Here is a 13,557-nt window from a genome sequence, read left to right on the forward strand (position 1 = left end):
CGAAGTAGCCATTTGCTCTTCCACCAGAAGGGTGATAATTCTCTTCCTCTCCCGAAGATCTACTCTATATCACACTTCTCCCTCCCTTTCTTGTCTCTTTAAAATGGTCTGTCAGACAATAATAAACACATTTTCACATTGGTTGTCTCGGGGAAGCAACAGGTATCTTAGAATTGCTGAGCTTTTCTGCTTCTTCATAGAGCTGTGTCTTTTTGCAACGAGAGTCGTATAAACTTAAAAGCTCAGCTAATACCAAAGGATGGATGGATCGGTGTCTTTCTGGGTTTTAATCACTCTTACATGTGTTCGCTCTTAAGTCAGTCTCATCACTTTTCAACAGCAGCCTGTATTTTTTTATTTAGAAAAGTACTGCACAAAAATGTGCATTTAATTATACATAGTTTAAGTACACATTTTAAAGGTCTCTCTCTAAACACCCACTCACACATATTTTCTCTCAAAATGTACATCCACCTCATCATGACAACCTTATTTTCATACATTTTATGACCTAAGAATTGCATCACAACATTCAGGGAAGGTGAAATCCTATAAATATAGATACAGTGGTACCTCAGGTTAAGTACTTAATTCGTTCTGGAGGTCCGTTCTTAACCTGAAACTGTTCTTAACCTGAAGCACCACTTTAGTTAATGGGGCTTCCCGCTGCCGCCGCACCGCCGGAGCACGATTTCTGTTCTCATCCTGAAGCAAAGTTCTTAACCCAAGGTAATATTTCTGGGTTAGCGGAGTCTTTAACCCGAAGCGTATGTAACCCAAGGTACCACTGTATAGACTGCTTAATGCACTGTACCACTGTTTAATGCAAGGCCAGTTTGCTTCAGGTCAGTTTTTATTAGAATTTGCAGTATTGAATTTCGAAGTTGCACTGAGTTTGTCCACTCAGTCTGAGGCTGCATCTCTAAAGGCCTGGCAAAAGAAGTAAGCATGGTATTAAACTAAGCTTTACTCAGAGTAGATGTATTGAAATTAATGGACCTAGCTTAGTCATGAGAATTAACTGGCCAACTCTGAATAAAACTTAGTTGAATACCACCCTAAGTTTTTAGCTGGCACGGAAAAGTGACCATTGTTGGCCCCAACCAATTTCAAGGTACATAAGGCATATGTGCATTACAATGTTGTTCAAGTTGGTGGCAGACATGGCTTCATCAAGTTTTTGGCACCAGCTGCAGGACTGGATTTGGAGGAGAGAGCTTAATATTTTTAAGCAGTTTGGAAATAAGGTAAATCAACTGATCCACTCAAGAATTGACCATTGGGCTTGGTGAGGCCAGCGGCCTTAAGTAGCACCTCTGAAGCTGAAAACCAGTATTTGTCTTGTTCCAGCCACCACCCACTTGTGACAAGAGGAAGCTGTGAAAATTCGTATAGCAACTTCTAAGTGGTATCATCAGAGCCAGTATGAGAGGCTCAGTGTTAACTAGATCACATGCCACGTGAGGTTGCCTGCACCTCTCCCATTTCCTCTTTGTGTCTGAGCGTGAGAGCATCAGTGCTTCAACCCTGAAATCATCTCTCCATTAAATAATCACTACACCAGTACTTGCCTTAATAATTCAATTATTCAATCCATTAGATAAATAATTCACAGGCTTTTGACAGTTTATTTTCTTCATTCCACATGCTGTAGCAATAGATTATTGTCTTGCAGAAACCGCCTGCTGTCCTGATCTATAGCCATCTCCATCGCTGAGATGTGGCGGTGGCAGCCCAGACGGGGTGGTGGAAAGCAAGATTGCCTGAGCCAACCTCCTAAGGTCAGGACCCTGGACAGCAACAAATGTGACTGAGTTGATTTGCAGGAGTACAAAGTTCAGGACCACAGGCACCAATCTTACAGCAGAGTGGGACAAGTTAGGCACACAGGAAACTGCCTTAAGCTGAGTTGGATTTTTGGCAGCTTCATAGGGTTCCAGACAGGAGACATTTCCCAAACCTACCAGGAGTGGAACTATGCCTGCCACACCTGCTGCCACATGATGTGCTGCCACACATCACCTCCACCTACCCCGAATGTCTTCCCATTAAGTGCAGAATAGCGGGAATCTCTGCTACACAGGTGTATGTTTCTGTGAAATTAGGGACCTCAATCATGCAAGGGTTTCCTATCACACTTCAGCAGAACCTTCTGTCAGGGCTAGAGTCAGGTGCAAGTCAGCAATAAAGGAAGCAGATCTCCATTGTCAGTGAAGTTAGCAAACATACTACTTGGCCTAGTGGTCTCAGCAACACTACTCAGTAGGACTCTTGCCCCTATGGAGCAGTTGCCAGGACTGAAGGCCCTTGTCTTCCACTCCTTTCTAAGGCTCCTCCTCTCCCGGATGTCTCCCAAGCAGTCTCAAACTGCATCTGCACACCTCTGGCCTCTGTTATGTTCTTCTCATTACTCTGTGAGTTCTTGGGGAGGGGAGCTTGTCATCGCAGGAGAGGGAGACTCCCTGGATTCTTCAGCAGTTTCTTGACCGCCCCCCCCCCTCATCTGCTTCAGCCTTGGAGTCTGAACTGCTCCCTATCACAGGCTCTTCCTGCTCACTAAACCCTGCTGCTCCTTTGGCATTGTGCACCTCCTCCCAATCTTCTCCCTCTGACCTCTCCTTGGTGTCTCACCACCAGTCCCCTGGCCCTGAGCTTTCCTCCTCTGGGGTTTCGCTTGGGGGTTCCTTGGCTGGTGCCTCGTACCATTCCTCTTTGTACAGCCAGTCCCTGACACCTACAGCAGTGACTACAGCAGCAGCACGTTCATGGGCTTTCTCTTTGCTGACACCCATGTAAAGATTGAGGTTGAATCCTGACAAGGCAAAAGTACTGTTTTGGGGGGATAGGAGGTAGGCAGGTGTGGAGGAATCCCTGGTCCTGAATGGGGCAACTGTGCCCCTGAAGGACCAGGTGCACAGCCTGGGAGTCATTTTGGACTCACAGCTGTCCATGGAGTCACAGGTTAATTTTGTGTCCAGGATGGCTGTCTACCAGCTCCATCTGGTACGCAGGCTGTGACCCTACCTGCCCAGGGACTGTCTCGCAAGAGTGGTTCGTGGGCTAGTCACACTTCTCTGAAGTCTCTCAGCCCCACTCACCTCACAGAGTGTTTGTTGTGGGGGAGGAAGGGAAAAGAGAATGTTAGCCGCTTTGAGACTCCTTCGGGTAGTGATAAAGCGGGATATCAAATCCAAACTCCTCCTCCTCCTCCTCATGCTCTAGTTATCTCCCGCTTGGACTACTGCAATGCACTCTACGTGGGGCTACCTTTGAAGGTGACCTGGAAACTACAACTAATCCAGAATGTGGCAGCCAGACTGGTGACTGGGAGTGGCTGCTGAGACCATATAACACCGGTCCTGAAAGACCTCCATTGGATCCAGTACGTTTCCAAGCACAATTCAAAGTGTTGGTGCTGCCTTTAAAGCCCTAAGTGGCCTCGGCCCAGTATACCTGAAGGAACGTCTCCACCCCCATCGTTCTGCCCAGACACTGAGGTCCAGTTCTGAGGGCCTTCTGGTGGTTCCGTCACTGCTAGAAGTGAGGTTACAGGGAACCAGACAGAGGGCTTTCTTGGTAGTGGCACCCATCCTGTGGAATGCCCTCCCATCAGATGTCAAGGAAATAAACAACTATCTGACTTTTAGAAGACATCTGAAGGCAGCTTTGTTTAGGGAAGTTTTTAATGTTTGATGTTTTATCATGTTTTTAATATGCTATTGGGAGCCGCCCAGAGTGGCTAGGGAGGCCTGGCCAGATGGGCGGGGTATAAGTAATAAATTATTATTATTATTATTATTATTATTATTATTATTATTATTGCTGACTGGTAGAGGCTATTCAGGATTCCATACTTTTCACAGCTAGTTGCCTTGTACTGAGTCGGACCCTTTATCCGTTTAGTTTGGTGTTGTCTGAAATTCAGAAGAAATTCTGATGAAAGAAGATGAAAATAATGGACTATGCAGAATTGGACAAAATGACAGGAAGGATTCGAAACCTGTGGGACCAGAGATTTACAGAAGATTGGAAGAAGTATATGAACTATTTGAAGAGCAATTGTAACCAACAAATTACGCTAGTAGGACTACAAGAAGTTTTGTAAGGAGGAATATATGAAGTGATACAAAGCAGATAAAGAACAGAGATATTGGTTATGAGTTTTAAATGTAACACGGAAAATAAGAAATGTATACTCAGAGATTAGATTGGAAAAATTTCAGATGGGACTGATGGAAGTCAAAAAAAATTGAATAAGATGTAAAAATATGTTTAATTACTGTTGAAAATGGTATGTTAAAAAACTAATATATATATATATATATATATATATATATATATATATATATATATATAGTTTGGTGTTGTCTACCCTGATGACAGTGGTTCTCCAGAGGTTTAGACAGGGCCCTTTCCAAATGCTGAGAATTGAAACCCCCCCCCCACAGTGCAAAGCATGTACCATTGAGCTATGGTGCCATTGAGCTATGGTCCTGTGTGCATTGCTTATGCCCCCGATCCACATAGTCTCATGATTGGCTACCTGGGCGCATTCATGTGCCAGTGCCTATCCGGGAATGTCACTCTATCTATTTGTGAAATGTTGGAGGCTATCCAGAAGTATATCATCTTGTCTTCTCATGCGATGTGCCACATTTCTGGCACTGTCCACTGCTTCTTCTGATTTGCTTTCCTGTTAGCTAGCTATTGTCTGCTTTCTTCCGCTGTGGCACCCACTGTAATCTGCTGTGCTCTTTTCTCCAGGGACTTGATCTGCGTTGCTTGTTCATCTGCTTGGCATACACATATTGCCACTTCTGAGCTTTGAAACTTCTCCTTCATAACAGTTCCGAATTATTACCCCAGGAAAGTCTGGTCTTTGATGAGGGATTTCTTTAACATACTTTAACTGCAGGGCTGGCTTGTAACATGTTAGTAATAAACATTATTATTATTTCCCGGTTTCTTTTTCCTGGAGTTGTAATCTAGAATGCTTGTCTTTTGTTCCAGGATAAAAAAGACACAAAGGTAATTGTGGGCCTCAGATCCTGGCAGCTTTGTTTTTTCTCTTCTTCAAAGTCCTCAGGGTTAAAAGAAGAAGAAGAAAAACCTCTTGTGCACAGTTTGTGTTTCTGTACCTTCCAGGAAAAATAAATAAATCTTAAGGCAGTCCTCTAAATGATTCACCCTCTGCCTTTTATAAACCGCTCACATTCCAAAACTTTAATAAGGAATGGGGGAAATTTATAATATATCTTGGAGAATGCTGAAACACTTGAAATCATTAGCAGGATTGCAATAATACTTGTAATGTAACGAGAACTATGGATACAATGAAGATTTGGACTACTATAAAGGATGCGGCCGAAAGGGTTTAACAATGGGACCCATGGAGAGGGAGGTGGGAAGTCCAGAGATTCGTGGGAATCTTGTACTGTTGGAATGGGTTGTGGTATGATTGTGAATTTTAATATGTAAAACCAAATAAAGAAATTAGAGGATGGGGGGGGGGGGAGATAACTTTCACGGTTTTTCTCAAAATTTCCTGAGCTTCCCCATACTACCAGACCCTCTGCCACAACATGTTATCTCAGTGAGTTTGATTGGTAGCGAGGAATCATTATTTATAGAGAACTATAAAGGGGGCAATCCTATGGTAAGATCTGCCAGGAACTACAGCTTAGGATGCAGTGGATCTCAGGCTTAGCCAACTGATTCTTGGCTCAGCCAATGCTAAGTCCCCAACCCCAGATCAGCCAAAGATATTTCAACCACCTGAGTTGCAAGTGACTGAACGGAGGTCAGCGTAAGTTCCAAAAAAGGGGCATGAAGTCGGGGGGGGGGGGGGAGAGAGAACAGAGAAGGGGGCTTTAGGCTGGATCCTAAGCATATTTCAGCACAGCTGTTAATCAGGGTTTGGAGCTGGTGTAACTTTACACTAGATTAATTTAATTTGGCTTGCTTTATACCAGCTTTTTGTGCAGAGGACTGCTCCCTGAAATCATGCTGCCATATATTTTTAAGCAATATATCCTGGCAAATGGCCTGCCTCCCCCCCTCCCGAAGTGTCTATTTGTACAGGCTGATGACTATTTTTCTCTAGCACAGTAATACATTTAGGGCCAGCTTCCAACCAACTGAAAGGTCTCCTCTTTAAGACCTTAGCAATATGAATATAGATAATTTAAAAGATAGGTCAGGGCCCATCGCATAAAACGCCACCGTGAAATTTGCATATGATCTGTTGCACCATATAATAGCATATGATTATGTATAAAAAGAACACATAATGTTTTGCCCAAGAATGGGATATATATATATAGTGTAACATATTAAAGTAGGAGAAGAGGAGGGAATATACTAGAGGGGGAAGCAACAATATTTTCCCCAAAAGTACCTGGGGAAAACCATTTTGCAAGTCAGAAGGACACACTTCTGAGTATAGTGGTAACTGAACATAACACAAGGCAGATCACATGGCAATTTTATGATGTAGACAATCACCCAACATGGAACTCGTGGTAGGGTTATGGTATGTCCCATGGAGGACCTTACAGTTTTCAAATAATAACATCTTGGAGGTCCCGGGCCATAGGGAGGTTAGGCTGGCCTCGACCAGAGCCAGGGCTTTTCGGCTGTGGCCCCGATCTGGTGGAACGCTCTGTCACAAGAGACTAGGGCCCTGCGGGACTTGACATCTTTCTGCAGGGCCTGTAAGACGGAGCTGTTCCACCAGGCAAAGGCCAAGGCACAGTCTGACCCCCTCTCTCCTTCTGTAATCCTCATAGAACTCTAGCCCAATGGTTGCCATTAATTTGATTCTGAATTGATTTTAGAATGTATTTTAATTAATCGACTGTGTGATTTTATGTATGCTGTGCTATTTTTACTTGTTGTTACATGCTCTGAGACTGGCTTTCGCTGGGGAGGGATACAAAAATAAATAAATAAATAAATAAATAAATTTATTATTGGGACTTTTTTCTTGGTGCAGGTGGGGGAAGCAAAGAACTTTGAGTAGGGCAAATGGGTCGCTGCCCCACCAATCTCTTGTCTGTCTCCTCCCTCCTCCCCACCTTACTTCTGACAAATCCAGGGGGTGGCACTGCCTGTCACCTCCCTCCTTTTTAGTGTCAGCGTGTTCCTTGTAGAACGGAGCAGAGAGAAAGGATGGGAACAAAACTAGACTTTGTTGTCTCTGCCTGCCATTATTCTCCCACCCTACAAGTTCCAATGGGCACCAGCCATCCCTGCGAACATCACTCCTAATCTTAAACACTTGGCTAGTATTAGGGACCCTCCCTCAAGCAGGTACTTTCCATAGACTTTTAAATGGGGTTTATGGGTGCTGTGGTATTATGCCCACTGGAATCTGGTCTGGAAGAACAACCAGAGAAAGACCAGAGTAGGACCAGAGAAGGACCAGAACTTATGGCCTCCTAATGGCAATGCGATGTATCAGAGTACAGCAGGGTAGCTTAGGGACTGCTGGGCAAGTCATGTGCAGCAGACAAAGCCCTTTCCTCCAATACCTTGTTGCTGCTTGCCTCCTGCTCCCTCATGGCTCTCGTGCTTACTGGTCAGTGTAGCAGGAGTCATGGGAGCAAAGCAATGCATGTGCACACAAGAGAGATGCTAGAGTGCTTAAGCTGGTCTAGTTTCCTTTCTGCCTCCTCACTTGATCAGGGAGCTTCCCCAAAAGTACTGTCTGTGATGCAGAGGGAGAAGGCAGCTGGGCAAGTCAGAACAAGTAAGAAAAATAAAAAATTGTGGACACCTGGATGCTGACGACCCCCACTCTCCAAAGCATCTGCGGCTTGAGGTGCCTGCCTCACTTTGCCTTATGGTAGTGTGAGAATATACAACACAAGGACATCATTATGCCGTGTTAGCACAGGAGTCCTCTGAGTGTGTTTGGAGAGTTCTGCATAGTGGCATAGCACAGGGGTGGTTCCCCCGGGGGCAAAATTGTTAGGAGCGCAAAATTTCAACACCCAGTACTGCCTCTAAACAGCTGCACTTCTATCAGTGGGCTCCATTGGAAACACTTTGTCCATGCGAAGGAGGAAATGCCCTCTCCAGACAATGAAATGACTCTTTCCCCCCTTATCCCTGCAGCTGTGATCTCCTGGGTGATGTGGATGCTGTTATGCAGTTGAATGTGCGTGTGTACTCCATCTGTTTCTCTCCCTCTGCGTGGCCCTGGGAACTGGCAACCCATGTTATGTCACTGGTTCTGCTACACCACTAGAGTCTTCCAAACCTGTGATAGAATCCCCTAGATTTTTTTTCCAGCCTGTTCAGCCTCAGTTCAGTCCTAATCAGAACCACAAATTCACCACTAAAAAGCCAGTTGTTTTCTATCTCTAGTTACCTGAAACAAGGGAGTCAAAGTGACCCCAGTCTTTCTTTCGCTTCGGGGAGTGTAGCTCAGTAGAAAAAAAAGTGACAAAGTTTATCTTGAGAATTAGAAAAACTTCTAGGAGAGGAGAACAAAGTGCTTCTTTTCTAAGCTGACTCACTCTGTCTGGTGAGACCCTGCGGTTAAAAAATTAGCTCTCGTTTTGGTCCTCAGGCTTCAGTTGATATTAAAAGTTATTCTATGCTAAATCATGAAAGGTTTGCCCTTCAAGCGCCTTATAATGAACTCAGAGCTTCTAATGTCTGACTGGGAAACTAATTGACAAACTGGTATCATCACATGAAGCCAGCTCCTCTGGATACTGCTTTTATAATATCTTAAGCCTTAAGAAAAAAACCCCACCATGCAACTCATGTCCTTTTCCATCACTGTAGGAACTGTGAAAGCTGCTTCTTATAAACAGAGTGACAAGATCTTGTCATGCCAGACTGGAGGAGGTCAGTGAAGGGAAATGAGAAACCTCGCTTAGGCAATAAATCTGCACCCTAATCTTAAACAACTCAGATACAACTGACTTAGGTTTCCATCCAGCAATACAGTGGTACCTCAGGTTAAGTACTTAATTCGTTCTGGAGGTCCGTTCTTAACCTGAAACTGTTCTTAACCTGAAGCACCACTTTAGCTAATGGGGCCTCCTGCTGCCACTGCGCCGCCGGCGCACGATTTCTGTATTCATCCTGAAGCAAAGTTCTTAACCCGAAGTAATATTTCAGGGTTAGCGGAGTCTGTAACCTGAAGTGTATGTAACCTGAAGCGTATGTAACCTGAAGCGTATGTAACCCAAGGTACCACTGTATATAAATGGCACCCCAGGATACTTTGAGGTGCATATGCTTTAAATGTATTGTGTGTACACAGTCCCTATCTGATCAGCCATGGCCAATGCCTGCTTCTCAGGTCTAGCCATCTTGGAGAGAAGGCCAACAATCTCCTTCAGAGCACAGGGACCATCTTCTGCATATATACAACAGAAGGGGCCACAATATTCCTCTTTATCACTCGCCCCAGATTAATCCACCCACCAACATTTCAATTAGGAACTACTGGACTAATGATCACAACTGCAGGTCTCTATAGGAAGAGTTTCTCGCACCTCACGTGAAGTCAAAATGAACCTCAGAGCACCCACTCTTCTTCCTTCTTCCCATACTAAGCATTTAGAACAGTCATAACTAGAAACTTTGCTTTGTGAATGCTTGTTCAAAGTTCCTCTCTCCTTTTCTGGCACAGAGAAGATCGCATGATGTGCAAAGTGGGAGGGTGGGTGGGGAGTATTTGCAAAGCAGGACAACGACTTCAAAGCCCTCATCGACAGGGAACACTCTCTTCAAATTTCCCACTAGCTGTTAAGACAACGGTGCCAGGGCTAGCGGTGGCCAAATCCTTGCCATGTAGACACAGAGCCAAGAACTGCAGGTGTTTCAGAAATGCAGAAGCTCAGAAGTCACTGTAATCATCTAGATTTAGCCGAGCCCTTGGAGCTCCTTTGGTAATTTCTGCAAGACAGCCAACAACCTCTATTACTTCTGCACCATATGCTTGGCGTCTTTGACTAGATCTGCTTTGAGAGGAGTCAAATGACACAGAGATAAAAATACTGCTGTGGTTTTTGTTTGTTTTTAAATCCACCAAGGTTGCTGATGGTTTTTTTATGTACAAAGAAAATGAAGAGAAGGAAATACACAAACAACCTGGGGGGGGGGGAGGTATATTTGGAATCCACCAGAGAAGTTTCAATATTAAAACCAAAAGCTCTTTTACTTGGTATGGTAGGTTTAGAAATACATAAGAATGATACAAAACTGTTTTTATATGCGACTACTGCAGCAAGAATATTACTAGCCCAAAGATGGAAGCACGAAGAAATAATAACAAAAGAAGAGTGGCAAATAAAACTGATGGACTATGCCAAGACTTAGAGGGAAAATTTGAAACCAGCAGGACCAGACTTTCCTAAAGGACTGGAAGAAATTTACGTTGTATTCGAAAGGCAAATGTAATTAATTAACATCACTTCTAGGGTTGCAAGAAGTTTTGTAAGGTGGACTATTCAAATTATTGTGAAAAGGACTAAGATTAGCTGATATAAGATTGGACTCACAACAATGAGAATAGTAATAAAATGCATAACTAGAAAGGAATTTAGAAAACCATTGGAGTTGAAGGAAGCCCTAGGCTGTGATAGACAAATATTTGTTATGTTGTGTTGGAGATGTTGTGTTGGAAAATCTGTGTAAAATTTAATAAAAATTATATTTTTTTAAAAAAGAGAGAAGTTTCACCATTCTGATCTAAACTCTTCATCATGTGTTTTATCTGAGGGAGGTGCAATGGCTGGCACCACAAGAGTGGACATTTTCCAGTGCTGTCTCCCATTTTGTGGAATGCTCTGTTAGTTTCTGTTTCTCACTGTGCAGCTGCGTGGAGTCACAGGACTCTGTTTACATTCCAGAGACAGTCCAGACTCTTGGAAGTCTCACGGGAGGGGAGACGGGATGTGATGTTAGTGGTTTCCTGTTTCCTTTGTTCATTTGTTCCTTTGTTCAGTTGCTCTCTGCTTCCATAGAGAGAGGATGTCTTTTCTGTTCTGTGTAGTTTAGAAATAAAACTCTTTACAACGTAGCTCATACTGTCTCTTTACAACGTAGCACATACCTTCCCTGTGCTGGGAATTCTGCTGGGAGGACATTCCTTGGAGCCTCATCAAAGGCTCGAGGTCGTTAAACACGTCAGGAGGCGATTTCAAAGATGAGCCTTATCAGCTCGGTTGAACGGAGTTCCGACATGCTCCCCCCCCGCAAAAAAAACCCCTCACATCTTTCTCCAGCCTTTCAAGTGACAGGCTCAGATATTTCAGCCTGTCCAGGATTTTGATTGTTAATCTTAGAAACATTCGTAGAATTGTAGAGTTGGAAGGGACCGTGAGGATAATCTAGTCCAACCCCTGCAATTCTGGAATCTTTCATCCAACATAGGGGTTGAACTCATAACCCTGAGATCTACCAACTAAGCTATCCCAGAAAGATATAACTCTATATGTTTTTGGCCTCTTTGGTGGTGCTCATTTTTACCTTTATTTATTCATCGTATTTATAAAAATAAACCCTACTTGTATACCACTGTTCATTTAAAATAATCAAAGTGGGTTACAACCATACACATATAAAATAAAAACCATCTCCAAATTTAAAACCAATTATAATCTGCTAGCAATTGCAGAAAGATTATTATCTTAATCTCCTGCATAAACTTGGTAGCATAGAAAAGTTTTCAACAGATATTTAACGGTTAAATCTCTGTGGAACCTTGATTGGCAGAGCGTTACATGGGACTGAGCCAATGAGACTAATTGTTGCTGTCAGATGAACAACTTCAATACGCTTAAGGACAGCAGGTTACCTAAAGTGGTGCATGATGGACTATGATGGAACAAACAGCTCCATCTTTTAACAGAGGGGAATGGCCAGGGTACTCAGGTGGAAAAGTTGGAGGAATTATTGCCACTGTATGCCTCTGGTGGTAATATCACTTGACCTACTAGTAGGGCCAGCTCTGAACATTCCTATGCACTGTCTGGTCTGCTATTTTTTGCTCCCTGGCGCAGGGTAGTAGGAATCACTGTGTGTGTATGTCTTACAGGTGTGTCATCAAGTACCTGGAGAGGTGAGTCTAATGACTTCTGCTTACTTTCCTTATCCCCATGACTTCTGATGAGCTCTGCTTTCACAAACTAAAAGCAAGAGATTCAACTTGTATGAAACAATTTTTATGACCAGGAAAACACCATTTCATTTGTTATGTACTGAAGTTCTCACCCTGGGCCAGCAGGAGGATACTGTAGATAGTTATGCAAATAAGGGATTGAAAGTGACGTTCAGTGATTGGATAGTTTTAGAAAATTGTAACAGTTACATTGTACTGGAGCTCTATATAAGCAGGCTGACTGAACCCTTCAGTTCAGTTCTGTCCTGGCCTGTGAATAAACAAGAGCTGTTTGAAGAATCGCTGTGCTGTCTGATATGTTCACCCACAACTTAACATCTTTAGTAAAAGGTTGTCCACTCCAAACAGAAAACAACAATGGTTCAGATGGCTGCTTTGTAGCCTCTATATCAGCCACCTTTTTCAGCTGTGGGCCGGCCCACAGTGCCTCAGACCATGTGGTGGGCCGGACTGTATTTTGAAAAAGTATATGAACAAATTCCTATGCCCCACAAATAACCCAGGGATGCATTTTAAATAAAAGCACACATTCTACTCATGTAAAAACACCAGGCAGGCCCCACAAATAACCCAGAGATGCATTTTAAATTAAAGGACACATTCTACTCATGTAAAAACACCAGGTAGGCCCCACAAATAACCCAGAGATGCATTTTAAATTAAAGGACACATTCTACTCATGTAAAAACACGCTGATTCCAGGACCGTCCGCGGGCCGGATTTAGAAGGCGATTGGGCTGGATCTGGCCCACGGGCCTCAGCTTGCCTACGATTGCCTTAGAGAGATGCTGCTCTATATGCTTTAATGCAACATGCAGACTTCTTTTGTGCTTAAACAAGTTAGGCTTATTGACGCTTATAGTAGGCACGTTTTTTCAGGAGAGAAAAGTCTGTGTTCCCTCTCACTTGTTTCCTGCATGCTAACTTCCAGAGCCTGCCAGGATTCCCCAACAACAATGACTTACCACAACCCTGGAGTTCTTTGAACTAAAAAAACAAAAACAAAAGATGTTGGAAAGTTGATATGATATGAATCATTTTCTTATCTCCCCCTCCTCTGCCCCACCAGAGATAATTTCCAAAGAAGATCAGATATGAAAAGTGCTGGAAAGAAGAAGAAGTTCTGACGAAAGAAGAATGGATACAATAACTTATGGACTAGGCAGAAATGGCGAAACTTACCGGAAAAATAGAAAATCAAGATAACAAACCTTTTATAAAAGAATGGAAATGGTTTATTGAATATTTGCAAACAAATTGTAAACAGAGAAGGACATTGGCAGGATTATTGTAATAACCTGCAGTTTCATAAGAGTATATAATGAAAGCAAATGAATAAAGGAATAAGTTAATTTAGAATATGCAGGAAATGATAAAAATAAATTTAAGGAACCGCAGAAAGAGGAGGAAGG

Source organism: Podarcis pityusensis (genome assembly GCF_964106645.2).
Source record: "Podarcis pityusensis genome assembly, chromosome: 7".
Taxonomy (NCBI): Eukaryota; Metazoa; Chordata; class Lepidosauria; order Squamata; family Lacertidae; genus Podarcis; species Podarcis pityusensis.